The following is a 27,182-nucleotide window of genomic DNA, read 5'->3' as shown; positions in this document are numbered from 1 at the left end:
TGACCCGGAGCCGGGCAGCCCGTGCGACTTTCGGTAAGGCGGGGCGGCGCTGGCCTCCGGGTGGGGGGGGCGGGGAGGGGCGGGTGGGGACCGTGCCAGCCCCGGCTGGACTCTGCGGCTTGTCCGACGCCCGGGAGGGTCAGGTGCGGCCGCAGCATTCCCCGCCTCAAACCCACCCGGCAGGGCGCACAGCGAGCAGGTGGCGCTGCCGGGAAGCCCGGGGCGGCCCTGGCCGGCCTCTGAACCAATTAAAACGCAATAAAAGCCTCCCACCAGCACGCCGAACTACCTCTTACTCCGCCCCGCAACACCCAAACCCTGCAGTTCCAAGCCTAGAAAATCCCAAGCGCCACAACGGGGTGGGAGTGACGCGCCTGCAGTGCCGCCTGTCAATGGGCAGAAGACCATCCCCAAACTTCCCAGGATTGGGGCTCCGAGCCTTGCACGCCCCGTTCCAGCTCTTCACTGGGCGCCCTTTTCCCCCTCCCTTGTCCCCTCCCTCTTTAGTAACAGGAAGTTAACTTGGGCCAAATGTCAGTGGCCTGGCAGGCTGCGGTCTGGAGCCGAGTCGGGGTGGGGTCGTGGCAGTGGTCCCAGGGCCGCAGCACTGTCCGCTCTGCATCGTGTCCCCTGCATCCCCAGTAGCCCGCGCTCGCTCCAGGCACAGGAGCACCCCCGCGGGGTGTCCGCGGGGCCCGCCCGGTGGGTGCCTGGCTGGTCCCGGGGAGAGGTGGAATCTTGCCCACAGCGTCTAAGCCGCTGCTGGACCAGACGGGGCAGGTGGGGTTAATTTTTATTCACCGCCATCCTCACTGGCAGAGCTGGGAACATCCTTTACTGGATGGGGATGAGGGGATGTGGAAACCAGAGTAAACGTATGTCTCCTTCCACATTGTTTATTCTGAGGCCTGGGTTTTTGAGGCGGAAAGAACTTTTATCTGGAAGCCTGTAGGGCCCTGCCAGGCCTACAGCAGTGTGTCGGCTCTCTTGCTGTCATTGTCGCCTGTTAACTACAATCTACAATGATTTTGGTGAAGAATAAAGTCACTAGCCAGGCCCCTTGTGGGCAGATCCCACGGGAGAAAAGCCAGAGGCGAATTGGCCCTCCAATGTTTGTGCCAGGTTCCCTGACCCCCTGCATCTACTCTGCCCTGCTCCCCGTCTCCAGTGGCAGTCTACCTAACAAGTGGGCCTCCAGTCTCCAGGGCAGCCCTGCGCGATGCCATGGAGACTTTAATACAATAAGAACTCACTTTTCTTCATGCAGAGAGAAGGCGGATTTATTAAGTGCTTACTGGGCAACAGGTCTTGTCTTGTGGCACTTTTGCAGCCAATTTCATGGTTATTCTCCAAAAACGCTAAGGGTTTTGCCCTCCCCATTTTAGAGATGGGGAAAGAGGCTCAGGTATGGTAGGTGCCCAAGGTCACACAACAAGTGTCTGAGCCCGGTCCTGGCCCTGTCATTGTAAGTCTAGTGCTCTTGTTTCATGGCTGTGGGAAGTGGTGTGCTGTGTGCAGGACTATGGCCCCACAGCGTGCTGACTAGAGCCTCCCAGCCTCAGAAAGATGCTCTCTACCAGGATTTCAGGGGAAAAACAGTTGAAGTGACCCAGGTTAGCCAAGTTGTTCAACCTGCAAACCCCTTATCCTCCCCCTAGTCGAGAGTAGTGGATAGTGTTGGCCAGATTGCTATGGGGAGGGATTGGGTGCTATTTTGGAAGCAAGCCTGCTTCTGCCATTGACCTGGCCTCACCTCTGAGAAACTGGCTTCTGGTATAGTCTAGGAGGACTGTGTTAGCTGAAGTAACCTTTACCTTAGGACTGATTCTAGTTTTGTGGGGCTTTTGGGGGGGCACTGGTGTTGGGGTGTAGTGTTATAGTTGTGGGGTAGTTGAAATCCAGTTTGAACATACCTCTATAAAAACATGACATCACTTTTATCTCCACCCCCCTCTTCCTTCAGGCCTAGGGCTCTGGCTTTCTGCTCATCCCCTCTTTCAAAAGAAAATCACGATAAGTCATGATTTTCATGACTTATTTTCATGATGTCATGAAAATCATGAAAACTGATACTAATCAATTATAGTTTAGTATAAGTCAGCTTTTAAGAACTATGCCTGGTTGTGGCTGTGGCCATTGGAGGCCCATTCCCAGGCTGCAAGGAGCAGCCATATGGTCCCAGATTCCTTCTCTGCCTATAATTGGGGTATGTTTCTATTCTCTCCACCCATGTCTACACACACACCTGGGTTTGCCTCCCAGCCATGAGCCTGCTCCCTTTGCTTCCCACTGCTGAAATGTAGAGGTCTTTTCTTGTTGGTGGAAGCCTTGGCTCTGGCAGGACGGGACGTGGTATGGGTAAAAGAATAACTCGGTGGAACATTGCTAATCCTAGACGCCCTCTGAGGGCTAACAGTCTCTATTCTTTAAACAGTCAGAGAAGAGAATTCTGTTCATCATGCTGAGATGTTTCATTCTTTACATCATTCTATTGTTTCATTTCACCTCTGAAGAAGTAAGTGGGGTTAACTGCGTTTTACAGATGAGGAAGCTGAGACCCAGAAAGGTTACAACTTGGCTGGGTGTGGTGGCTCATGCCTGTAAAACCAGCACTTTGGAGGCCGAGGTGGGAGGATTCCACGAGGCCAGGAGTTCAAGACCACCTTGGGCAACATAGCAAGACTGCTGTCTCTAGTAATGACAACAACAAAAAAGGTTACAACTTGCCTGCATCACACAGCATGTATGAGTGAGGTTTGAGTGTGGAGAATTAAATGCTATGGGAAGCAGGAAAAGCCTGTGGCTGTCTCTGAACTCTGGAGGCTTGGCAGGTATAGCTCCTCTGCTGCACAGTCATCTCCCTTATCCGCGGTTTCACCTTTTGAGGTTTCGATTACAGTCAGCCATGGTCTGAAAATATTACAGTATTTTGAGAGAGACGGAGACGACATTCACATCGTTTTTATTATAGTATATTGTTATAATTGTTCTATTTTATCATTAATGTTGTAATCTCTTTATGTACCTCGTTTGTAAAGAAAATTTAATCGCTCTTGTATGTATAGGAAAAAACACAGCATATATAGGGTTTGGTGCTATCCAAGGTTTCAGGCATCTACTGGGGGTCTTGGGATGTATCTCCTGGAGATGAGTGGGGCTACGGTACTTACCCTTTCTCACCCTATATTGTAGTTTTTTATGAACATGTCTTCTCACCTCACTATGAAATGGCATTTAAAACACTCATAAACTTGGCAGATTTATTTTCTGGTTTTGCAAATCCTCTGTGCTCTTTGCTCTGTATTTTGTTAACCTTTATTCGAGCTATGTCCATGAGGGTATCTACCAGAATGTATTGCAGTCCTCTCATCAAAAATATTACAAACATTTTCACATACACAAAATCATAATAGCTTCATCAGCCCCATGTACTCATTGCCCAGCTTCCACAGTTATTGAGATTATGCCTGGCTGGCTTCCTCTCTCTCTTTTTCTCCCTTTCCCTCTGAAAGGAATATTTATTCCTGAAATATTTTAAAGCAAATGTCTAATGTCATGTCATTTTGCTTCTATATAATCCAGTACACAACTCTTTTAAAAAGGACATTCTCTTGCATAACCACATTTCACTCCTGTACGTATTAACAGTGCTTCTTAGACGTCACCTGTCCACCTTGATTGTGTCAGAAATGACCTTTAGAGTTGGTTTGTTCGAATAAGGATCCAGTCTGTATGCCGCATTAAGCTGTTAGTCCTTTTATGCCTGGTTTTAGTTTGGAGAAGCGCCCCCTCTTCCTCTGTGTTAACTGCCCATCTCCCCCACTACATAGGGAGTCCCTTAAGACGAGCTCACCTCTTTGCTGTGCTGGATCCTTAGCATTGAGCGCCGTGTCTGGGACACGCAGAGGCTCCATAAGCATTTGTCCAGTTGTGTCGTAGCTACTCAGGAAATGTGCTTTGAATTAATGAACCCAGTTATGGATTTGTGTGACTACCAGTGCACGTGCTTAGATAAGAGGTTTTAAAAAAAATGACTTGCTTACGTGTGGACGTTTCCTCAGCACGCGTCAGTCTGTAAACATCCTAAAATAATAGAAGAACTATTTGCTGCTCCCCCTCACCGCGCTGGTTTGTGGTGGGGAGCCCAGACAGCTGCATTTGTGCCTTGATCAGCAACTGGCCGCCACAGGTCACATGTGGGGCTGACGGAGAGTGAGGTCACTTCTGTCCAAGCTTTGAATTCCACCACAGGAATGACCATGTTGTGACCCAGAAACTTGGCCCTGGGCTTGGTGGAGACCACTCACCTTTTCTTCTTCTGTCTCTGGACAGTGCTGCTTCTCCTGTGCCTTCCAGAGCCTCCTCTAACCTGCCTTACTCTTGGGCAAGTTGTGGTGCCTTCTTCAAATCATGATTCATCCACAACTGGGGCAGGTACTGATGGAAAATAAGTGTTTATAACCTTCAAGTGTCTTGTCTGAATTTGTTCTATAGAGTTAGTACCACCACTGGCACCTTTGTGGGTGGCCTAATGAAGGAGACCAGAGGCTCAGGAGGGCAGGAGAAGTTGTACCTGCTTCTCTTGGTAATGGACTTCACACCTGGTTCTCTCACCAAATGTCCTTAGGGGTGCTGGACACCTTGATAGGCATCTTTTACCCATCCAGTAATGGCCCTTCCCTGCAAACAGCCCTCAACATGAATACATGGTTTGTTTGGGACGTTTTTTCTTTTTTTCCTTTTTATCACAGGCAGGCTTTTAATTTTTAGGTTTTGATTTTAGTAGAGACAAAGTCTTGCTATATTGCCCAGGCTGGTCTCAAACTCCTGAGCTCAAGCAACTCGCCTGCCTTGACCTTCCGAAGTACTGGGATCACAGATGAACCACTACGCCTGGCCCAGCCTTTTGCCCTAGGAGAAAATCTAATGAAGTTTTAAGTCTTCTGACTCTGGATGGCAGTGTTAGAGTTGACTTTTCCTTTATCTTTTGCTTTTAGTACTTTTTTTCAAAGTTTTGTAGGACAAATATTTTATTTTATAACGGAAAATCCAAATATTTATTTTCTTAAAAAAGAAGACTTCTTTCAACTAATTTGAAGTAGGTAGACAGAATTATACGTGTATTTGGAGTTATACAGGCAGATAAAGCCGCAGCACTATTGGGATTTCGATATTTGCTTGGATCGTTATTTTCACGATGAACATAACCTGACTTTCTAAAAGTTAGAAAATGAAGAAAACTGAGGATTGGAAGACAGGAAGCTATGAAACCCATGTAGCCCTACCCTCTTTCCTTTATTTATTTATTTATTTATTTAGTTTTTGAGATGGAGTCTCACTCTGTCGCCCAGGCTGGAGTGCAGTGGCGCGATCTCGGCTCACTGCAAGCTCCACCTCCTGGGTTCACGCTATTCTCCTACCTCAGCCTCCCTAGTAGCTGGGACTACAGGCCCCTGCCACCACGCCCGGCCAATTTTTTTGTATTTTTAGTAGAGACCAGGTTTCACCATGTTAGCCAGGATGGTCTCGATCTCCTGACCTCATGATCCACCTGCCTCGGCCTCCCAAAGTGCTGGGATTACAGGCGTGAGCCACCGTGCCCGGCCTCTCTTTCCCTTTCTGCTTCTTCCTTTGCTATCCCCCAGATGAAATCTTTCTAATGTTAGGCTCTTGATTTTGATTTTTTTTTTTTTTATTCAGGAAGATTAAGCCCTCAGGGGAAGACAAAATGATGCAGACTGCCAAGACAAGGCAGGGCAAAGTTCCACGCTCCAGTGGCCTGTCTTGTCCTCTCAGGAAAGTGCCCAGTGACCAAACACCCTGCTCCCTCACTTTGGGGTGTCTGGACTCCTCCCTCCTCCAGTTTCTGTTTTCCTCCCTACATCCTCCCCAAAGGTCGACAGCATGGCTGGCCTGGGCTGATAAGGCTTCTTCTTCCTAAAATATCGATCACATGGCCTCAGAATTTCAGAGCCGGTGGGAGTGATAGGTGGCTCTGGCCCTCTGTTCACGAGCAAACTTTCATTGCAGGATTGGGCCAACCACGGGGTCTGATCTGGAGGTGCTTCCCTTCTCTGTCAGCTGCTCATGTCTCAAATGAAGAGCCTTTTGTGATGACCATGTATGGAATAGTGTCTGAAGTGCCACTGCACTGTACCTGTCTTTGTGTCTAAACGTCACTGCCGTCATCACAGGACAAACTGCCCATCTCAGTGGTGTCTGGCAGTGAGCTGTGTGTATGCGGATAGTGCTGATGTTTTTAGAGTTGGAAATTTTAGTTTGTTCTTTATTTGAGCTAATGTTTCTCTCACCTGAGGGTCAGGGTAATTTCACTACCTTCCTCTTTCTCTGAAATCCCCACCTCCACCTTCACCTCCCAGTGGCTGTTCTGATACCTTGGTGCACCTGCATTCCTTCCAAGGCTTGGTTAGATTTCTTTTGATGAATGACAGAGGTAAGGGCAGGCACAAGAACAGGAGCTGTGCTTCCTGCTGGTTTGGGGCTCAGGTTTTTCTCCTTCGCTGGGCAGGAGAGGATGTCTAGTGCAGACGTTCTTTCTGCTGGCAGCAAGAGAGGGCAGCAAGGGGGTGGACGGTGGTCCCTGGCCCCTGAGCCATTGCAGCAGCAGGTTTGTGGGACATCTCCAGACCCAAGGTCCTGACGCACGCAGCCTGGAAGCCCAGCACATGCCAGAGACACGAATGGGAGTCTAAGAACGCCCTGTTCTGGCCTTGCTGTAGCAGTACCAACATGTCGAGGTGCAGAAACTACTTCTTTGCTCCCATGACTCTGAATGGCTGGCCCAGGCCACTTATCTGAATACTGACTTATCTGGTGAAGTTTTGCGGGATCTCAATATATAGTTTGTTGGAGCCAGGATAATGAGGTGTAGGGGAGGATGAAGAAGCAGCTCTCACTAACAAGAGCTGCCCTCTGAAACAGAGTGGGCCCAGGGTCTGCCAGGAGCTTGGTTGCTGAGCTCTCATTGGACAACTGTTCATCCAAAATGAGCAGAATGGGGATTGGGTGCTGTGTGTAGGGTCTGTGGCTGCTGTCAAGTCAGCTCCATGTATCAGGACAGCCAGGCTTTGCACAATCTGATGCAAAGGTAATAAGATCAGGATCTCCCTGCTTGTAGGAAGGAGGTATCTGATGGCTAAATGAAAGGAAAACAGAATAGAGAAACACACAGAGGAATTTCTGACCTCTTTCCAGACACTTAGGGAGAGGATTCACTCAGTCTTTTTCATCAGGGAATGTCCTGTGAGGCTTATGCAGTTGGAGCTTTGGGGACCATGGGGTCCATGTCGGGAGAGCTTCCCGGCCACATGCCTGGAGTTGCCACACATTACTGTTGTGAAGGAGGAGGAGGAGGAAGCACTGTGTGAAATTTCAGGCTTCTTCTGGATTCGAGGTTTGCCCCAACAAGAGGACTTAGAAGGTCTTACTTGGGTGTGTTGGTTATCTTGTGTCTTGGACTTTCTTAAAATGACTTACCCACACATACATACATATATGTGTGGTACTCATCCCACACATGAATAGATGCATAGGACTTACCTTCACACACACACATAGATGCATGGTAAGATATTCACTCAGTACAAAGGAAATTGAAGGAAAAGTATATCTCCCTTCTTTCCTTATCCTCCAGCCCTCAGTTCTTACCTCTTTGGCAGCTGTTGTCCCCAGCCCCCTGTGGATCCTTCCAGACATAGTCTAGGCATGACCTGGTGTCTGTTGCCCTTCTGCTCTTCCTGGGGCCTGCTAAGAAGCGACCGGGATGTAAAGAGACAGGGCCCACAGGGCTGCAGAGACTTGGCCATTGTCTCATTTGGCCAAGGCCTAACTATTGCCCCTTCCACCCTACTCTACCAGCTATCTCCTTTAGGAGTCCCCTTGTGTTCAATTTGGGGGTTCAAAGAGCCTGGACTCTGAGAATAAACCTCAGGGGCATGTTGTGGATGCAGGTGATATAGGCAAAAACAAAAAGCACTAAGACAGACCTGGGCTCAAATCTGAGCCATGTGGCCTTGGGCAAGTTAATGAATCCTAGTATTTTAGTTTACATAAAGGAGGTAATTATACCTATTTCAAGAGCTTGATCTGGAGGTGAAATTAAAATATTTGTGAAGCACCTTGCATGGATACGCACTCCAAAATGTCAGGGTATTTTTGGTGGTGTTGTTTTGTTTTTTCACATTTAATGAGTGACCCATTGCCAGAATGAATGACACTGGTATGGAATTCTCTGGATGGCTTTCTGAAAATCCTCTAGGTGAGTTCCTGAGCTTTTCTTTCCCTGCAGAAGGCAGCCAGTTCTCCATTTTCTACCAAGTTCAGTTGGCCCCACTACTTCCTTCTCCCTGTGGGGAGCCAACCTCCATCCACCCCAGCCACTGGACACCACCTCCTCCTCTGCCCTTGACCCCTGAACCCTCCTCTCCATTTCCCTGGGCCCTGGGTTCCCCCCTCCTCCCCTCGTGAACAGGGTGCTGCCTGCTGCCTAGAGAGTGCTGTGGGCTGTTTATGGCTGCTTTCTGGGGTGTTTATGTTGTATCTCTTCAGAAGCTCCTAGCAGATGTCTGTTTATTTCTGAAACTTCATCTACAGCATGAGAGGAGAGAGGCTATTTTTAAAGATCTTTAATTGGCATGGCTGCACAATACAGCTTAGATTGCCTCCAAGTTTAATTCTTCATCACTCTTATGCTCTATCCATTATGAAACCCTTCAAATCCAGCCTTAGAGACCTTATATGTCCTGATTTTAGACCAGCACTTAAATTTAGCAGATAGTTGTAATCTCTAAAAAAGGTAGACCAAGGAGGTGAAGGCAACCGGCTGACTGTCTTTTGTCTAGGCTGAGACAGATGGCATGAATGAGAGCATAGAATGCAACACCCTCCCCCAACTTCTGCCCCTTCTTTCCACCTGCAGTGGTTGAGGCCTGCCCTCATATGCCGCCTGCGGATTGGCTGGGAGATCTCTAGCTCTCCCTTTCCCTTTGGACTCAGGTGGGGCTTGAGATGACAAGAGAGTGGTATAGTTTCAAATGACACTGACCTCCCAGGAGGGAGGAGGCCACAGGGGCCATGAGTCACACAGCCTTGGGATGTCAGGTTGGATGGGCCTCATGGGATCGTCTAGTTCTCATCCTGGCCACCTTGTTTTACCTATGGAGAAACTGACACTTGGATGCTTCCTGATGCTGAGTGGACAGAGAGGTGTGTTTCTTGCTCAAGGTCAACCAGCCAGGTCAGAGTCAGGTCTCTTTTCCATCTACCATTTCCCACCAGGCTGTGGTCCTTGATCAGTCTTAAGGCAGCTGTGCTTACAGTTGGCTGCCTTTACTGAAGGACAGAGCCTCATCCTCCCTTTCTAAAGCCTCCCACATTATTTGAATTTATGCTGTGTACACTTGTAGCACTGGCTGGTCTCAGTCCCAAGATCTTTTCTTATCATAAACACCTCCCCTAGAGCCTTGGGGCTTAGAATTCCCACCTTTGTTCCCAGCCCTTGTCTGCAGAGGCCCTTTGTTAAAAATACAGAATTTAACTGGGAAGGACCATATGTTGACAGAGATGAGTTTATCTTTGATTAGCTGTCATCCAAGGGCTGAACCTTGAGAGGATGGGGCATAGGATGAGTCATCTGGGAACAGGAGGAGGAGGGAATCCTTGGAGACTGCAGATAGGGTGCTAGGGGCATCAATGGCCATAGGCCCAGGCTCGGAGCTCACAGTGTGCAGCTGCTGGGCTAGAGTCCCTGTGATCACTGGTGGAAGCTGCCTGCTCTTCTAACTCATGGAGAGAGGTGCATTAGACAAGCTCACCTGTGGCTGAACACCGAGACAGAGTATGGAATGTCCACAGAGTCCCACAGTAGGGGAGCCAGGGGAAGCTTCCTGGAGGAGGTGGAGTTTGTAGATTGAGGAGGGTATTGGAAGATAGTTATGATTTCCATGGGCAGAGATGGGCAGAAGTAACGGCACAAAGAGATGTAGAAAAGTGAGGGCACAGTCAGGATACCACGTGGTAGAAACGGGGCTGCCTAGGGAAGCTGAGGCTGGAATCAGGCTGCTCTGAGGCATGGAGGGACCTGAGTTCTGGGGGTGGTGTGGGTGTGGACTGAACCCAGCAGACTGTGGGAAGCTGTCAGAGAGGGATAGTCAGAGTCATCCTTCAGGGCCCTGCCCTCCGTTCACGGGAGGTGCACACTGCCAGACAGCTGTCATTCCCTGGACTGAGGAGGGCTGTGGGGAACAGGGTGGGGGGCAGTAAGACTGGGCCCCCAAAACTACTTTGTCTGTATCCTGGCTTTTGACCTATAGCCTTCTTTGTGAAGGGAGTCTGCATGCAAAGGGTTGTCTTTGGTTTATCAGGAGGGCAGCCCTTTTTGGAACTCCTGGTTAGGGTCTTAGGATATGGGACATCCTTCACGTTCTGCAACTTGTGCCCCCAAGTGTTGCTGTGTGAGCTTTGGTGACTCGACTCTGTGTAGCAAACAGCATCTGTTCCACTTTCACCACCTTGCTGCAGGCTAAGCCCTTCACGCCAATCCTTCTCCTGCCTCAAGGTCAATTTGAAGGGAATAAATAGGGCAGTCAAGGTGCTGAGCTCCTCTGGGGGCTACTCCTGGAGCAGGAGCAGGAGTTCCCTGTCTGTGTGTGAGGGAGGCAGCAAAGCTGGGGTGGTGCAGGAACCCAGGTGACCACCTCCTCCAAAGAAAGCGCCTTTGGAAGAATTGGCTCTGTAGGAGTCAGTGGCTCTCAAAACATTTGTACCATCATCTGGAATGATGCTGGTTCTCTCCCCTGCACAGCCTCACAATCACCTGAAGATCCCCTTCAAGTGCATCCTGCCCTGGGTTTCCTGTGTGCACATTGAGTTTCCTTCTCTAGTTGAGGAGGGAGTTTGGGGAGGCTGGCAAACCTGGAGCTGGACTGAATGGCCTGGGCAGGTGGAGCAGGTAGAGGGTTGGTTGCCTCCCAGCCCTCTGGTCATCCTGGCCACAGCGAGGTGGATAAAGGCTGAGCTCAGCTTCTGCCTGCTCCCTTGTTAACCTGGCAGGTGGGAGGCACCACAACCTGGTGCATTTTCAGCTTTGACATTTGAATGGGGCTGGCACCTGTTCTCTACCATGTATGTCTCAGGGAAGCTCTTGCTTTATGTGATGGAATAAATTGTTCCTGCAAGCAGCAAATGTAATGAGTTTAGTGCAATTGATGGGAGGTTTTGATGGGGTTGGGGTGGGGCACCGAAATTGGCTTGCTTTCTTTTTTGTCCTAGGATCAGTGCTACCCATATGAGAACAAGCTGATTTGTTCACTGATTGATAAATTGATCACTCAGTGCATTCATTCTGTCAACCAAGATTTTTGGAGTACTCTCAATTTGAAGCATACTGTCACAGATGGACCATGGGTTTTCAGTCACTGTAAACATTGGACAAGCCACACACATACTATCTCTGAACCTTGGGTTTGTCCTCTGTAAAATGGGAGTGATGCTACTTACCTCACGGGGAGGTTGTGGGGATTAAATGGGGTAATGGACGTAGCACACCTCTCATGGTGACTGGCACGTAGTGGCATGCAGGTGGGCTCTTCCCCTCTGGCTCATTCCTGAATTGGCCCACAGGAGTCTTGGAGCACAGATGCAGGCAGGGTTCCTTGTTGCCACAGGTCTCGCATTCAATACTGGCCCCTAAGTGTTTTTTTACCTTTAATAACTTTTTATTTTATTTTTTTTAAATACAGAGTCTCGCTGTTTTGCCCAGGCTGGAGTGCAGTGGTACAATCTCAGCTCACTGCAATCTCTGCCTCCCAGGTTCAAGTGATTCTCCTGCCTCAGCCTCCCGAGTAGCTGAGATTACAGGCATTTGTCACCATACCTGGCTAATTTTTGTATTTTTAGTAGGGACTAGGTTTCTCCATGTTGGCCAAGCTGATCTCAACCTCCTGACCTCAAGTGATCTGCCTGCCTCAGCTTCCCAAAGTGGTGGGATTACAGGAGTGAGCCATTGTGCCTGGCCTGCCTTTAATGACTTTTTAAAGGGAATGGCTCAGTCAAAGCACCTGTGTGTGCAGTGAAGAAAGATGGGACACCTTTCTCTTCCTGGTGAGAAGGTCTTCTCATACCTTGGAACTGCAGGGCTGGGAGAGCCTTATCATCAACCCCACTGGATGCTTGTTCACTCCACTGTGGTGGTCTAGCCTGAGTTTGTAGGTTGGAGGTGATCCATCCTGTCTTTGAACTCCTCCTGATGGCTTCCTATAGCTTCTGGCATTTGGTCCCAGTTCTTCCTCTTGGGTGCCATGGACAGTAGGTCTAATCTGTCTACCCCCCAATAGCTCTTCAGAATTTTTTTTTTTTTTTTTTTTTTGAGACAGAGTCTCGCTCTATTGCCCAGGCTGGAGTGCAGTGGCCGGATCTCAGTTCACTGCAAGCTCCGCCTCCTGAGTTTACGCCATTCTCCTGCCTGAGCCTCCCGAGTAGCTGGTACTACAGGCGCCCACCACCGCGTCTGGCTAGTTTTTTGTATTTTTTTAGTAGAGACGGGGTTTCACTGTGTTAGCCAGGATGGTCTCGATCTCCTGACCTCGTGATCCGCCCCTCTCGGCCTCCCAAAGTGCTGGGATTACAGGCTTGAGCCACCGCGCCCGGCCAGAATTTTTTTTTTTAAAGTCAAATCTCTGACACCATCAACTGAAAGATGTACCGTTATTTCATGTACCCTCAAGAAAGAAAAAGAGCTTCCAATTAAACTGTGGCACAATGCTTTGCCATCGCTTAAAATTTTTATTCTATATTTTCTGAATTTTTTAGATTTTAGACATACTTTTTTATTTTATATCACTCTTGCATATATACAAAAGTAAATTGGTTAAGGCATTTCTAAAACTTCACTTTCAGAATCTAACTCTTCTGAATCACTTTTTGACTTAGATTGATCAATGTCCATGTTTTTCTGACTCATTATTATCTTCTAGTCGAGTGGGGATGTACTTCTTCATCTCTCTTGTCCCTGGAATTTTTTTTTCCAGCTGCTGACACCCATTATGTCAGTTCTGGTGTTTTCTTGATTTTACCAGAAGGCATCAATGAAAGTTTTTTTGTTAACAACCAGGACTCACATTTCTTCCTTAAATGGTTCTTAAAAGTGTTGGCTCCTGAAATGCTTTAAATCATGGTTGTTCAGATATGCCACCAGGAATGAGTCAAATTTCCATATGTGAAGTGGTGACAGCTATGCCACAGCTGCATCCTGGGAGAGACCGTTAGATGTTGGGGGATTATAGACACATTCTACTTTCAGACATTTTATAATGGGAAAAATGCATTTCTAATCAGTGAAATACATTATTTAAAGACAGCCTTCTGTTTCTCTCCTGAGTCTTCTTCCAGATTAACAACCCACAGTGTGGGTTCAGGATTTTTACCTTCTCTGTGGTTTTCCTCTGAACATACCCTAGTTTGTTCAGATCTTTTTATACAGTGAAGGCAGTGTCCAGACCATATATTGTATTTATGGTATGAGGACAGCAGAAGAAGGGAGCTATCACCTCCTAGTTCAGGACATTCTTCTTCTCTTAATGCAACCCAAGACTCTCTGTGCTTTGCTGGCAGTAGCATCACGTCACGGACATTACTGCTGACTAGGTCTTTTTAACATGTGCTGTTGCTAAGCTGCTTCTCCCCTGTCCTAAACTTGTGTGGCTTTAGAATTTAAAGGCAGAGCCTCCTATTTTGCTTCTGCCTAATTCAGAATGATCATTCCTGTTAAGTTTCAACTTGTTAAATTCAGCACAGCCCTGTTTCGTTGATCAGAATCCTATTTAAGTATGCGTTCCACAGCGCTTATCAAAGGGACCCCTCTGTCACACTGCTGGAGTCCTTCCCTCAGTGGACTTCCGATCTTTGACCGGCTTACTTTGGGAAGGGTGATTGAATCTGCCCCTAGCCTAGTCTCTGCCCTTTTACTTCTCTGACCTAAGCCGCCTTTCTGAAGCTGGATATGCCATTCCCATTGCAGTTCTGCATCTGCTATTAAGTGCTTCATCAAGAAAAGACATGAACAGCCTTAATGTTACGTGTTCTCAGCTCCTCGAGGGCTCCGAGGCTGCTTTCAGCTGTTCCTGGGCTGCTCCCCAGAGATTGCACTAGGCAGCTTAGCATCTTGTCTGTGAACATTTTCAGTGCTCTGGGAGGTCACTGTCCCGGGCCAGGGGACTTGAAGTCATTGCAAATGTCTAAATATCTTTTTTAAAAAACAAAACAAAAAAACTAAACTCTTATCTCCTCTCTGCTCTTTATTCCAGTGTTGGTTCTTTGCTCCCCTGCCCCGGTCTCCTCAATTGTTTGACTTGAGTTGCATTCAGAGTCCAAGTCATTAACTTCCTCCATCTTGCATCTAGCAGCTCTTCTGGTCTCCCAGCAACTTGAAGTCTGTGTTCTTGGAGTCTCCAGCACCAACTTCCCCCTTCTTGGTCTTTTGCTAATTTTACAGGAAATGATTGTTTTTCCTCCACAGTTCCTGTGTCCTCCTGGTCACTAACCCATTCCACTATTGTCATGGGAATTAGGGAACTAGGTTAGTCCCCGTTTCTATGGACACATCCTCTCTTTCTAGACGATGAAACTCTCTGCAAGGCCAGGCTTAGCCTTTAGCCACTGGGGTTTCTTGCACTCTCAGGGTGTCTGATCCCAGCCCTACCCGCCAGAGCTCATTTCTGGCTAGCCTGGGGTTTGTATCAGCAGCAGCCCAGTGGGGTCCATTTCCGTGGTATCTCTATGCCTCATTCTTCCCTCTTCACCCATGTGTTCTTCAGAATATTTCTCTTTACTTCATGGGCTTTTCACACAGCTGTACATCTTTTTTTTGAGACGGAGTCTCGCTCTGTCACCCAGGCTGGAGTGCAGTGGCACAATCTTGGCTCACTGCAACCTCCGCCTCCCAGGTTCAAGCGATTCTCCTGCCTCAACCTCCCAAGTAGCTGGGAATGGAGCGTGCACCACCACGTCCTGCTAATTTTTTTGTGTCTTTAGTAGAGACAGGGTTTCACCGTGTTAACCAGGATGGTCTCGATATCCTGACCTTGTGATCTGCCTGCCTCAGCCTCCTAAAGTGTTGGGATTACAGGCATGAACCACCATGCCCAGCATCTTTTTTTTTTGTTGTTGTTATGTAGAGATACTCTATCTCTCTGCCCTGTCTCAAATCTAGTCCTTTAAAAGATAAAACCTGGGTACAGAGAAGTGTGTCTAGTCTGCTATTGGTTAATGTAAAGAAAAGGACACATATTTATATTTGTGTGTATATGCATAATCATGGTCAGGAAACAGACACAAGCAACTAATAATAGTGGTGACCTGTTTTAGAGTGGGGACATGGTAGGTAGATGGGGATAGGAGTAGGAGGGAAACTTTTTCTGAATACTTTTGTATTTTTTTGACTTTGGAATCCAGTGCAAGTATTTCCTATTCAGTTTTTTTTCTTTAAATAACAGATAATCTGGGATGCCTGATTGGCTAATGTGAACTGATGAGGCCATGTGGAATGAGTGACTAACCTGCTTGAGTCAGGGCTCTGTAGCCTCCTACCCACCTGGGCCTCAGCTCCTCAGGTGTAAAGCTGGCTGGTCCCAGCCCACCTACCTTGCAGAGGGGACACAGGGAGGCTCTCCTCTGGAGCGTGGCACAGGCCAGCACATGGAGGGTCTGCAGTAAACAGGGCCTCCTCCCTCAGAAGTCATTTGGGATTTTAGGACCATTGCAGTAAACTGTAATCTCAGTTTAGTGATAGCTGGTGCTCAAAGGGTGCACCTGAACCTCACGTTGGTTTTCTGCTGTCAATCACTTAAAACTTACACCATGGTTTTTTTCATCTTGTGAGCTCCAGTATTTAAGGAGATTGGAAGCTCTGCATCTCTGGGTTTGCCTGGAAGAAGTATGTACTTTCCTTTGCCAGACCTGAGATGCTTTACAAATCATCTCGTCTGCCCAGTGCAGTGGAGTGAGATTAAAATAGGTCTAACATCCTTTGAAAACATAGGCCCATGGTGAGGTTTGCGGGTAACTGTGATCACAGCTGGCTCTGAAGAAAAAATGCAGCCTCTTGGGAGTGGCCAGTACCTATGATTGAGGAAGTGACCTGACTGGGGAGGTGACTTATTTACCCTGGGCAATTGAGAAGCATTTATTGAACACCTACTCTGTGTCCTAGGCTCTGTGCTGTGGGGATGACAAGATGGATAAGGCTCAGCTTCTACTAAAGTATTTACAGTGGGCTTGGGAAAGCACGGCTTATGTGTGTAAAAAAAAAAAAAAAACACTATTGAGTAACAGGAGATTTTCGTAACAGTTCAGCTCAATCATAGAAGTAAAACCACAAGGTAGTTCGTGACTAATGTCCATCTGCCTGGAGGAGGCAGCAGTGGGTGTGCGGAGTGTTTTCTGTGGGCTGGGGAGGGCCTGGAAAGCTTCCCGGAGGAGGGAGCAGAGGTGGCGGCAGCAGCAGCGTTTGACCTGGATCCTGATGGGTAGTTGCAGTGCAGATGGATAAGTTGGGAGTAAGAAGAGAGCATCTCTAGTGGGTGTTGAGGCCAGGAGAAATGGGGAATTGCCTGCTTTGAAGGTGGGCAGAGGGAGATGAGGCTAGGCAGGTGAGTTTAGGACAGACGCAAAGAGGATTTAATGAGAGAGAGATTGAGTTGGAGTGTGTTTAACTTCAGAACAGGGAGGATGAAGGCCCAGGGTCTCACAGGGAACTCTTGTAAATCTCAGGAAGATAGGCAAGAAAGGATCTAGCTCCCAAACATTTCAGTCTAGGCATCTCTAGCTTCCAGGAAGGTGGGGACATGCTAGCCATTCTTTCACCATTGCTCTGTGGGGACATTTTCTTCTGAGGCATTTTACATGTCTGCTCAGTCATTCATTCAGCAGGTATTTATGAGCTCTTACTCTGTGGCAGGCACTGTTCTAGGTGCTGGGTTGCAGCAGGGAATAAAACAAAACAGGATAACATCCCTTGCCACATTCCCAGAAGGGGAGAGGGACAATAAACAAGTGAGCTAAATGCATGGGAGGCCAGGTGATGAGAGGTAGCGTGGGGAAAATCAAAGCAGGGAAGGAGATGGGGTGTGCTGCATGGGGAGGGGAGCAGCTGGGGGAGGGCTGTAATTTTAAATAGAGTGGTTAGGGAAGGTTTCACTGACTCATCCTGTCACTGGGACTTTGTCTGGGACCATAGGGAAAGAGGCAAGGCCAGATCCTACTGGGATCTTGAGCCCACAGTTGATCCTCTTCAACCTGTTGGGGGTCTTCGGCTAGGCTGTTGGGAGCCTTTGAGTGCTCTTGAGCAGAGGAGTGACATGTGTGGGGAGATCTCCCTAGTGGCTTTGTAGGGGACAGGATATAGGCGGCTGAAACAGGGGAGCAGAGATTCAGGAGGAGATGACCACTGTAGACTAAAAAAGTCTACTTATTTGACCCTTTCCTCACTGTGCTGCAAGCTCCACATCTGTAAAATGGAGATAAAATGGTACTTACCTTATAGGCACGTTTTCAAGAGGATGAAATGGGTTACTGAATGTAGAATACTTAGAACAGCACCTGACATATAATAAGTGTCTAAAAATATTGTCTTGCTCGACTATCTGTCCCTCTGTCTGTATATATGTATGTGTGTGTAAAATTAATGTGTTGGAGACATCCTTTCTTGTCCTAAAGGCAAGTCAAATGAAGAAAATAATGATGCTTTTCAGGATTAAATGAGATAATCCACGTAGTGGGTCTAGGTTAGTGGCAGATGAATACTAGGTGAATACTAGTTAAAAGTGCTACTATTATCACCAGATCTTACCTTGAAGAAAATGATTTTGCAATGGAAATCCTTTGTAAAGTCTTCCTATTTAACAGTTGTTTATCAAGACTGCAACATGCCAGTTGCTGGACTAGACATATCATCCCATTTCATCTTTGTAATAACTGCCCAAGGCAATCAGTGTTAACCACATCTTACAGATGAGGAAGCAGAGACCCAGAGAGACTAAGACTTGCCAAGGTCACATAGCTGGTAAATGGCAGAACTGGGATTAATCCATGAGTGATCCACTGTGTAAATGTAAACATTGACATACAGGTTCTCATATCAGTCTCCCTTGGTATTAGGTACCCACAAAGAGGTGCAGGGAGAGCAGAGGTGTGGCCAACTTCCAGGACAGATCAGGGCAGTGTGAATGTAGAGGGGAAAGCATGAGTAGGAGATAGTGTGTGTGAGGCAGTACCTTTCTTCAGTGACTCAGCCCTGCAGGCCTTATCAGAGCCTTTCAGCCACCCTCTAAGAGTTTATCTGAAACCCATTTTGGTTTCCCAAAAGGAGCAGAGCCTGACAGGTTCAAATCCTGGCTCCATCACTTACCAGCCGTGTAAGTCCAAGATAGGAGTCAATTTCTTTGTGCCTCAGTTTTGTCATCTGCAAACTTGCTTCATAGGGTTGTTATGAGAATTAATATCAGAGAAGCTATGTGAACACTTAGAACAGTGCCTGGCCCATAGCAAGTACTCTGAAAGAGTTATTACTATGTTAACAATTCTTATATTGTTTTTATATTATAATATTGTTGTAAACGCCTTTTTAATCTCTGAGGTCAGGACAGAATGTCCCATCTCTCTGCAGGATCATTCTGTAACACATTCTGTTTTGCCTTATTATATAGATGCGGGTGTAGGTCTCCCCTTTACAAGACTATGAATAGAATTCAATCAGCATCTTTCTAAAATCCCTGAAGACTTGTGCCTTATCCTAGAAGCTGTCAATAGAGATTTGCGCCAAAAGAAGTGATTCTTGGTTTCCTTTTACCCTTCAAGCCACTTATTCTAACCTGAAGATCCCACCTCCCATGATCTGGAAAATGTCTGATATTTCCAAGGGTGCTTTACAGTTTGCCAAACACATTCCCATTCATATTTCATTTGGTCTTCACAGTTACCCTGTGTGGTTACTGAGTACTCTTCCCAGTGAACAGGTCAGGAGACTGAGGCTCTGCAGGGTTGAATAATTCGCTCCAACACTTGCAGGTGGAAAGTAATGAAACAGGCACCCCCCTTCCTATCCCAGAAAGCTTTGTTCTGGAGTTTCAGATTGACTCTTCCCCTAAAACCATTCATCATTTCCCCCTTAGCCCTTTTCCCAAAGAGGATTGCGGGGAGGTCATGTGACCAGCCAACCTTTATACCTTTCTTTCTCTCTCTTTCTTTCTTTTCTTCCTTCCTTCCTTCCTTCCTTCCTTCCCTCCCTCCCTCCCTCCCTCCTTTCTTTCTTTCTTTCTTTCTTTCTTTCTTTCTTTCTTTCTTTCTTTCTTTCTCTCCTCCTCCTCTTCCTCCTCCTTCTTCTTATTCCTCTTCTTCCTCTTCCCCTTCTTCTTTTTTTGGTGGTCCTCAATTACATGGAGAGTTTTTCATTTGTTTTTCTTTTAATTTTATTATTTATTTATTTATATGAGACAGCGTCTCACTCTGTCACACAGGCTGGAGTGTAGTGGTGCGATCACAGCTCACTGCAGCCTCAATCTCCTGGGCCCAGATGATCCTCCCAGCTCTGCCTCTGGAGTAGCTGGGACTTCAGGTGCACACCACCATGCCTGGCTAATTTTTTCTTTTGTTTTTAGTTGAGACAGGGTCTCCCTATGTTGTCCAGACTGATCTCAAACTCCTGGACTCTAAGTTATTCTTCCATCTTGGCCTCCCAAAGTGCTGGGATTACAGGTGAGAGCCACTGTGCCCAGCCTATACAATTCTACTTTCACCCTTTGTTCCCAGGTCTTGTTACTCCCAAACTAAGCACATGGTGATGGCCTTGAGTGGAGCTGATTGATGATTGAAGTTGCTCAAATCATCCCCACTCCATTTTCCCTTCTCTGTGAATCTGAGGTCTGGGCTGGGACTCAGCATTTGGAGCTTGGTGGGGAGTGGGAGACAATGGGGAGAGCATTGTAGCTTTAAGCATTTGCAGTGTCTGAGTATGAAATTGTCCTGAGCATAAATGTGCCCTGAGGAACCCTGCAACTGAAGGTGGAGGAGGCAAGACGAGGAGCACATGCTGAGATGCAGAACCCAGAATCACCACCTGGGGCCTGGCCAGGGGCCTACAGGGGCCGAATCAGAGGCCACAGGGCAGAGGGATGGGATGGGGAGTCCTCACTCCCTGGGAGGCAAGCAAATGATCCTTCTAGCCAAGATGGGACTAAACCCAGGGCTCAAACCCGTAATTCAGACTTGTTAAACTCCTTGGAGTTGTTCCTTAAGCAGAAGAATCTCCTGTTTAGTTCAGCCCAACAAAAGTTTACTGAGGAAGTACCTACAGTGTCCCAGCAGGTGTGAGGAATACAAAGTCCAGCAAGATAGGGACCCTGCCACAAGGGGCTCAGGTCCTACAGCCTCAGCTTTACCTGTGCCTCCTCCTCCCTCCTGCCAACTTTTAATGCTTGGGCGGAGGCTCTGAGGGTGGTGCTTCTTAAGTGCACATGGCAGCATTTTAGCTTCCTGGCACCTCAGCACTTGGGCTAGAATTAGGGCCTGGCAGGTCTGCAGAGCAGCACAGACTGGGAATTGGCAAACACACCTGCTTATGGAGGCGGACTCTGATCCTGCTGTAGGAAGAGAGAGGTTTCTGGGCTTTGGCATCCGGAACTGCTTCTCAGTTCCCTCTGTGATGGTCGCGTGACTGGAGGAGCAGAGGCAGGAGGGCCTCTGGGGTGCAGGTGAGAAAGATCCCAGTAGAATTGCCCCAAGGTAATGGCTCAAACTGCCCATCCCTCAGTCAGACCAGCTCCCCCTTCTCATCCTCCAAACTGGCTGGTCTCCTCTCCTCTGCACCTGGGCCATCCCTGGCCCCAACTCTTTGCTTTGGTTCTTTAGCACTTTCCTTCTTCTCTGCCTTTTCAACACCCCATCCTCCAAGTCTGGATTCAGCCCTGCCATCTTCAGAAAGGCTTCCTAAACCCTCTCAGACGCAGTTCCGCCTCCTTTCTCCATATGCTTGCTTGGCAGAGAACCAAGAGCCCCCAGTTCAGCATTACTTGTTTCCTGGGAGTTCTTTCTCATGCTCTCGGCTTCGTGAAGGGAAGGCAGGGAACATGTTTTGTGCACCCACCATGTTCCAGGCAGTTGCATGGAGGCTGGGTACATCCTAGCTCTGTTTTTTATGAGCTGTATGACTTTCGGTAAGTGTTTTCGTTTCTCTGAGTCTCATTTTCTCATTTGAGATTGAGGATGTGTGATGCCTACCTCAGAGGGAAGTTGTAAGAATTGGATAGAATAATCCATGCAAAGCGCTTTGCACACAGGTCCAGGCTCATAGTAAATGGCTAACACATGGCAGCTTTTGTTATTCTTTGATAGGTATTATCTCATTGAATCCTCACCCTAGCTTTATAAGGTAAGCATCATTCCACAAAGGGGAGCAAATGAGCCTTAGGGCTGAAATGACTTGCTTGAGGTCTCACAACAGACAGGCAGCAAGGCTGGGATCCAAGCCTAGGGCTAGGCTGCCGTGAGGCAACACCCATCCTTCTACCACCTCTGCTTCCTGAGTCCTGGCCCCTGTTTCCCATGCTTTTTAATGTTCCTCGCAGTCCCAGCCAGGGCACTCAGCAAATGCTGGTTGAATAATATTTCCTGGCTGGTTTAAGGGAAACCAGGTTTGCGGGGGGGAGCGCAGGAAATGCGACCCCTTGAACATTCCACCCTCTTTCAGCTTTCTGTCTGGTTCAAGTTGCCCATGGATCCCTGCTAGTGTACTGTATGCCACTCCAACACCAGGCAGTGCTATGCTGTGCAGCACCATATCTCACTCAGGAGTGAAACCAAATCATGCCCTCAGGGAAAATGAGCCAGTTCCTTTTTATTTTTTTAAATAGCAGAGAATAAAATTATGAAAAGAAAAAGAAAAGTAAGGGAAATACCTGCCTGGATAATCCCCCATGACTGGGGCAACCACTGTCTGAAGCTGGCAGCTGGAAAACAAGGGAACAGCCGTTAGCTGCCAGCTGGGCCCTGGGCAGTGTGACATTATGAAGCCTGTGTCCTGTGAGGGTCAGCAGGTGAGGCTTTCTGCTTGGGATGGCTTATTGACTTTCCTTATACCCACAGATACAGCCAAGGCCCTGCCAAGGGTTTTTCTTCTTGACATGATTGTTGTCAGGAAGATTTTCATATCATTCCAGATCATAGTTTCCAGTTTAATTCTCCAGCAAACACTAGAGGCTACCACTTCCATCTTGGCTATGTCTTCTTTTGTACCAACTGACACTTGTGTCTTTACTGTTTACTCCACTGGTTAGTTTATGCCTGTGCAGACCTTGGTGCTGTGTTCCCTGGGGCCTGTGGAAGAAGGCGCTTGCCTGTGCTCATTTGTGTGTTCATCTCATGGCCCATACTGCAGGAGAGATGGGCGGTCATCGGCATGTTTTGGTTCTTAGTTTTTGATACCAGGCCATGGATTTTTTTTCTGTTTCTTTATATTTTGTATTATTTATTTTATTTTTGAGAAAGAGTCTTGCTCTGTCACGCAGGCTGGAGTGCAGTGGCACCATCTTGGCTCACTGCAGCTTCTGCCTCCTGGGTTCAAGCGGTTCTTGTGCCTCAGCCTCCCAAGTAGCTGGGATTACAGGCATGTGCCACCACACCTGGCTAATTTTGTATTTTTAGTAGAGATGGGGTTTCACCATGTTGGCCAGGCCAGTCTCGAACTCCTGACCTCAAGCGATCTGCCTGCCTTGGACTCCCAAAGTACTGGGATTACAGGCATGAGCCACCGTGCCTGGCCATTTTTTCCATTTCTTTAAAACCCTTTAGAAACACACCTGAAGGTGCAACTTCTTTTCCTGAAGGGAATTAAACCCATGCTATTAGTAGGCATGGGGTACGGGAATAGATCATCTTTGGGTGCTGTTCCAGAAAGTAGTGAGTAAGTGAGACAAGCAAAGATAATATTGTTTAGCACAATGCTATGCGTCAGGCACTATAGTCGTCCCTGTTAAGTCAGAATCTCTTGGGACAGCTGACTGAGAAAAAAAACAAAAGTAAAACAAAAAACATATAAGGGAGATGATGTTTTACAGCCTGTTGACTGCTTATCAGGCATAGGCAAATCTTGCCCTCAAGAGCAGGAAACCCACGGATACATGCCATCCAGTCAAATCACACTAGAGCTCTTTGAGATGGAAATAACTAAGGTCTCAAAAAGGAAACTTGCCCAAGGATGTACCTGGGCTGTCAAGATACTTACTGCCTCTCCTGTTTGTGTCTCAGTGCTGCCCTTTCCTCTGAGTAGCTATGAATAAAGGAGCAGCAGGACATTGCCATCACCTCTGAGGGATCTGAGCACAGATGTGAGTGACAGTGGAAATGGGCTGTGTGAGAAAAAGACCTCAGGCTCCATTGAAATCAGAGTGTACTGAGGAGGTGGAGTGCATTGGGTGGAATAGGCACGAGGCACTAGTGGCATGACCTTTGTGAGTTAGTTATTGACCTTTCTGAGCCTCAGTTTCTTCACCTGGAAAATGGGCTGGATGATCATCCAGTTCCCAGTGTTTCATTGAATATTAGACAAGATTATACAACTCCAAGAGTGTGACCCACAGTGCATGGCACATTTAAGTACTCAAACAAGGCAAGTTTTCTTCACTTATCCATGCTCCCTGCTTTCTTCCTTACTTCCTCCTCTAAAAAAGAGTTGTTTTAAATAGCTATCTGGATTTTTTCTTTTTTCTGCACCACTTCAAAGTCAATGAAAATCAGCTCTAACTTCCTTCTTTCTCTTCTTCCCCTCTCATAATAGGCATGGCCCTGGGGCTGGGTCTGAGGCTCGGTTCTCAGCCAGGAAGCACAGGGCTGGGCTGCTTGCTGTTGGTTTCAGTACCTTCTTCTCCTAGGAAGGGCCCTGGTCCAGGGGCTTGCAGTGGCCTCCCCTCACTTCAGTCTGTAGATACCTTGCCGTACATATTTGCTCTCACTTGGCTGCCTGGGTCTCACCAGGTGTGCAGCTGGCTTTTCTTCCTGGTTGGGATTTGGTGATGATAAAGCAGGCACTTGTTGAGGCTATTATTGAGAGTTTTTTGGTTTCAAGGCACAGGAACCAAACTTGAATGAGCTTAAGCAAAAATGGGATGCATAGCTCATGCCTCTCATACCAACACTTTGGGAGGCTGAGGCTGGAGGAGCGCTCAAGGCCAGCAGTTCAAGATCAGCATAGTCAGCATAGCAACGGCCTGTCTCTACACACAAAAAAAAATTAGATTAAAAAGGATACATTGGAAGGTTTTGGGGAGGCTCAAAGATTCAAAAGAGGTGCAGAAGAATCAAGCCCCAGGAAGGCAGCATGTGACCTCCAGCATCCCCAGACCAGAGTCCCCTGTTCAGTGCACCATGGCTGCAGGCAGCTCCCAGCTGACCCCACACAGCCCTGCCGCCAACCTGAGAGGACCAGGCCTTCCCCAGGAGTTTTCAGATTGGAATTTGGCCTGGCCTGGAGCATGTGCACACCCCTCGTACCATCGCTAAGGAGAAAAGATACTCCCATGAGCCCACCTTGAGTCCTATACCCTCCTTTTTGGCTGGAGAGTGGGAGATGGGGTGGAGTCTGTTATCAGGAGAGAGAAAGAGAAGAATACTAGTAATATTAATAATTAAGTATAGTACTCACTTTTCTTGAACTACTTTGCAAGAGTTCATTCTAAGCTCTTTACCGGCATAACTCATTTAATCTTCACCGTCAACCCATTTTACATACCAAGAAACTGAAGTAGAGAGAAGTTAAGCAATTTGCCCAAAATCACATAGCTAGTTAGGAGGAGAGCTGGAATTGAATCCAAGCAGAGGGCTCCAGAAGTGCCCTTAACCACCCACTCTGATGCAGATAATATCAGACATCACCTCGAAGCACCTGCTCTGAGCGAGCAGCGGGCTAAGTCCTTTATAGCATTATCTCATTTAATCTTCAGAGAAGCCCTATGGAGTGGATACTAACATCATCCACATTTTAAAATAAGAAATTGAGGCTCACAGAGATGATGTGATTTGTCTAGGGCCACCCAACTAATTTAAAATGACAGAGCTGGGATAGGACCCTTGGTTTGCCTGATGGTAGGGCCCAAGTTCCTAACTGCCTCACTGGGTAACACTTCTCTTGTTCTGTCTGAAGCGCCTCTGGTCTGGCTCAGCACCTGAGTCTTTGTCCACAGTCTGGGGAGGGGCTGGGATGTGGAGACCCCTACCTGCTGCATGCTGCTGAGGGGTCGGCTGTGAGGTTTTAGCTGGTCTTGATATATCTCACACTGACCTACACCAGATGGTTCTTGAACAAGTCTTTAGTGCATTGAAACTCTGAGTTTATTCATTTCTTCATTCAACAAATATTTACTGAGTGCCTGGAGGCTCCAGGTCCTGTCCAAGTGCTGGGGTCCCTCGGGGAAGAACTTAGACTTGAAAAACATCCAAGAGGAAGGTTCCCGGAGTTCCTGTCACTTGGGCCTGTCATGTCCCACTTAATCTCACAGGAAACCTTCCCTGTATCACCCAAATCTGACCCATGAGGGAGCAGAGACCTCATGCTTCTTGGCTTGACACTGGCCTGATGGCAAGTCCACGGAGAGACAGCATTTCTTCATTCTGGTTGAGCACAAAGGAAAATATCGTGTCAGGGAATGAGCATGGGTGTGGACTCAGGCCAGCTCCATTGGCAGTCCCAGGGCTGCTGTGGTCTCTGCTAATTAAGACTTTGGGTGAGGTACTTCGCTGGGCCATGCCTCAGTTTCCCCCTCTGTAATGATACTGTACTACCTGTCTTACAGGGTTGCTGGGAGTATTAGCTGAGGTAGCAGTGTTAACTACCCAAGGCAATACCTGTGCACAGGTTAATCCCTCCCTCTTACAACAACTAAGTAGTTTTGTCGGTGTCTCTGAAAGTCAGGGTACCTGGAGCAGGGCCACTGAATGGGGTCCCAGGTGAGGAAATCACCAATTGTATCAAGCTCCTCATTTTACAGATGAGGGAACAGAGGCCCTGACGCTCAAAGGCCAGAAAGTATTGGACTCTAGGACCTTCCAATTTGTTGGTGTTACAGGGAGCTCAAAGTGTATTTGGCTGTTGGTCAGACAGAGGGTACGAGTTGGTCCCTCGAGTGGCCGGACACTGTGCCCAGGCCTCTGTGAGCATCTGACTGGTGGTCAGCCCTTGTAGCCTGGTCCAGTCATACCTACCTCCAACCCACCATGAAGACAACCCAAGCAGAACCTTAAAGAGCCCCGTGTCCCTGCTGCTGGTCTCCATAATGCCCTAGCGTGGATAGGGACTTCTGTTCCTGAGATCTAGAAAGCATTGACAGGGTCCCTGGCTTCTGAAACTCTGGTTGGACCAATGATGCGATTCTGTACCAGGATGTCCAGCTCCCCACCCACGGCTCCCAGAAGCTCCCCTTGAGAAGCAGGGGGCAGACAAGTCAAGGCCTCTAGCCACTCTGACTTCTGGCTGGAAGCAGCAGCACAGAGCCTGCAGCTCAGGCTGATAGAATGTGGCCCAGGCAAGCTGGCCTGTTTGTCAGCTGGCACAGGGCCCGAGGGGTGTGGGCTTGATAATGATGATGACGGGCGGGCAGGGCTGCCGCTTCTGCCCAGGTGGCCGCCCTTGGAACTTGCCAGGCTCGCCCAGTGTGTGGGCCCACCAGGGCTATGCTCAGAGTTGATGTCCAGGACACCTTCCCCTCAGCTTGGTGGGAAAAACCATGAGCACTGGGGCAGCCGGTCCTGGGCTCCAATCCTGCCTTGCTCTGGGGCCTTGGCAAGTGCCGTCTGTTCTGCAAGCCTCTGTTTGCTGTCTGTGAGGAGCCACTGAGATAAAGCAGGTCTAGTCTCCACCCTTGATGGTTCCATGTGTGACCGGTACATAGCACTTCGTAGGCTCTCTCCCATTAACAGGCTGAGAATTCTGAACAGTGAATCGAATCCCATCTCCCAGCACGCTAACGATGTGTGCTGTTTGTGTGCCAGAGAGAGAGAGAGTGTGTGTGTGTGTGAGAGTGTATGTGTGTCTGTGTGGAGGCACCACTCTGTTGAGCAAAGTGTGCGTATACCTCCCTGGAGTATGAATATTGCCTCTTATAGATGTCAAATTTCACAACTGT

At 48.0% G+C, this 27,182-nt stretch overlaps 1 protein-coding gene and 1 long non-coding RNA gene across 14 annotated transcripts in view; one reads left to right on the top strand and one right to left on the bottom strand.

The window, feature by feature from the left end:
* Window positions 1–27,182, top strand: part of MICAL2 (microtubule associated monooxygenase, calponin and LIM domain containing 2) — a 249,879-nt gene continuing 222,697 nt past the window's right edge. For all 13 annotated transcript variants that reach the window (XM_017881588.1, XM_017881586.1, XM_017881587.1 and 10 more), the window contains exon 1: window positions 1–33. The gene's annotated coding sequence lies outside the window, so the exon portion shown is untranslated. The remainder of the gene's footprint in view (window positions 34–27,182) is intronic.
* LOC108535534 (uncharacterized) lies at window positions 2,728–3,923 on the bottom strand. The gene is made up of 2 exons (XR_001887257.1): window positions 3,854–3,923; window positions 2,728–2,910 (listed from the first exon to the last, which is right to left on the bottom strand). It is a non-coding gene; the product is annotated as an uncharacterized LOC108535534 (long non-coding RNA).

Source organism: Rhinopithecus bieti, unplaced genomic scaffold (assembly GCF_001698545.2).
Source record: "Rhinopithecus bieti isolate Rb0 unplaced genomic scaffold, ASM169854v2 scaffold_11944, whole genome shotgun sequence".
In the NCBI taxonomy this organism is placed as follows: domain Eukaryota; kingdom Metazoa; phylum Chordata; class Mammalia; order Primates; family Cercopithecidae; genus Rhinopithecus; species Rhinopithecus bieti.
Note: the sequence above shows the minus strand (reverse complement) of the source record. Positions and strands in the feature narration are given on the sequence as shown.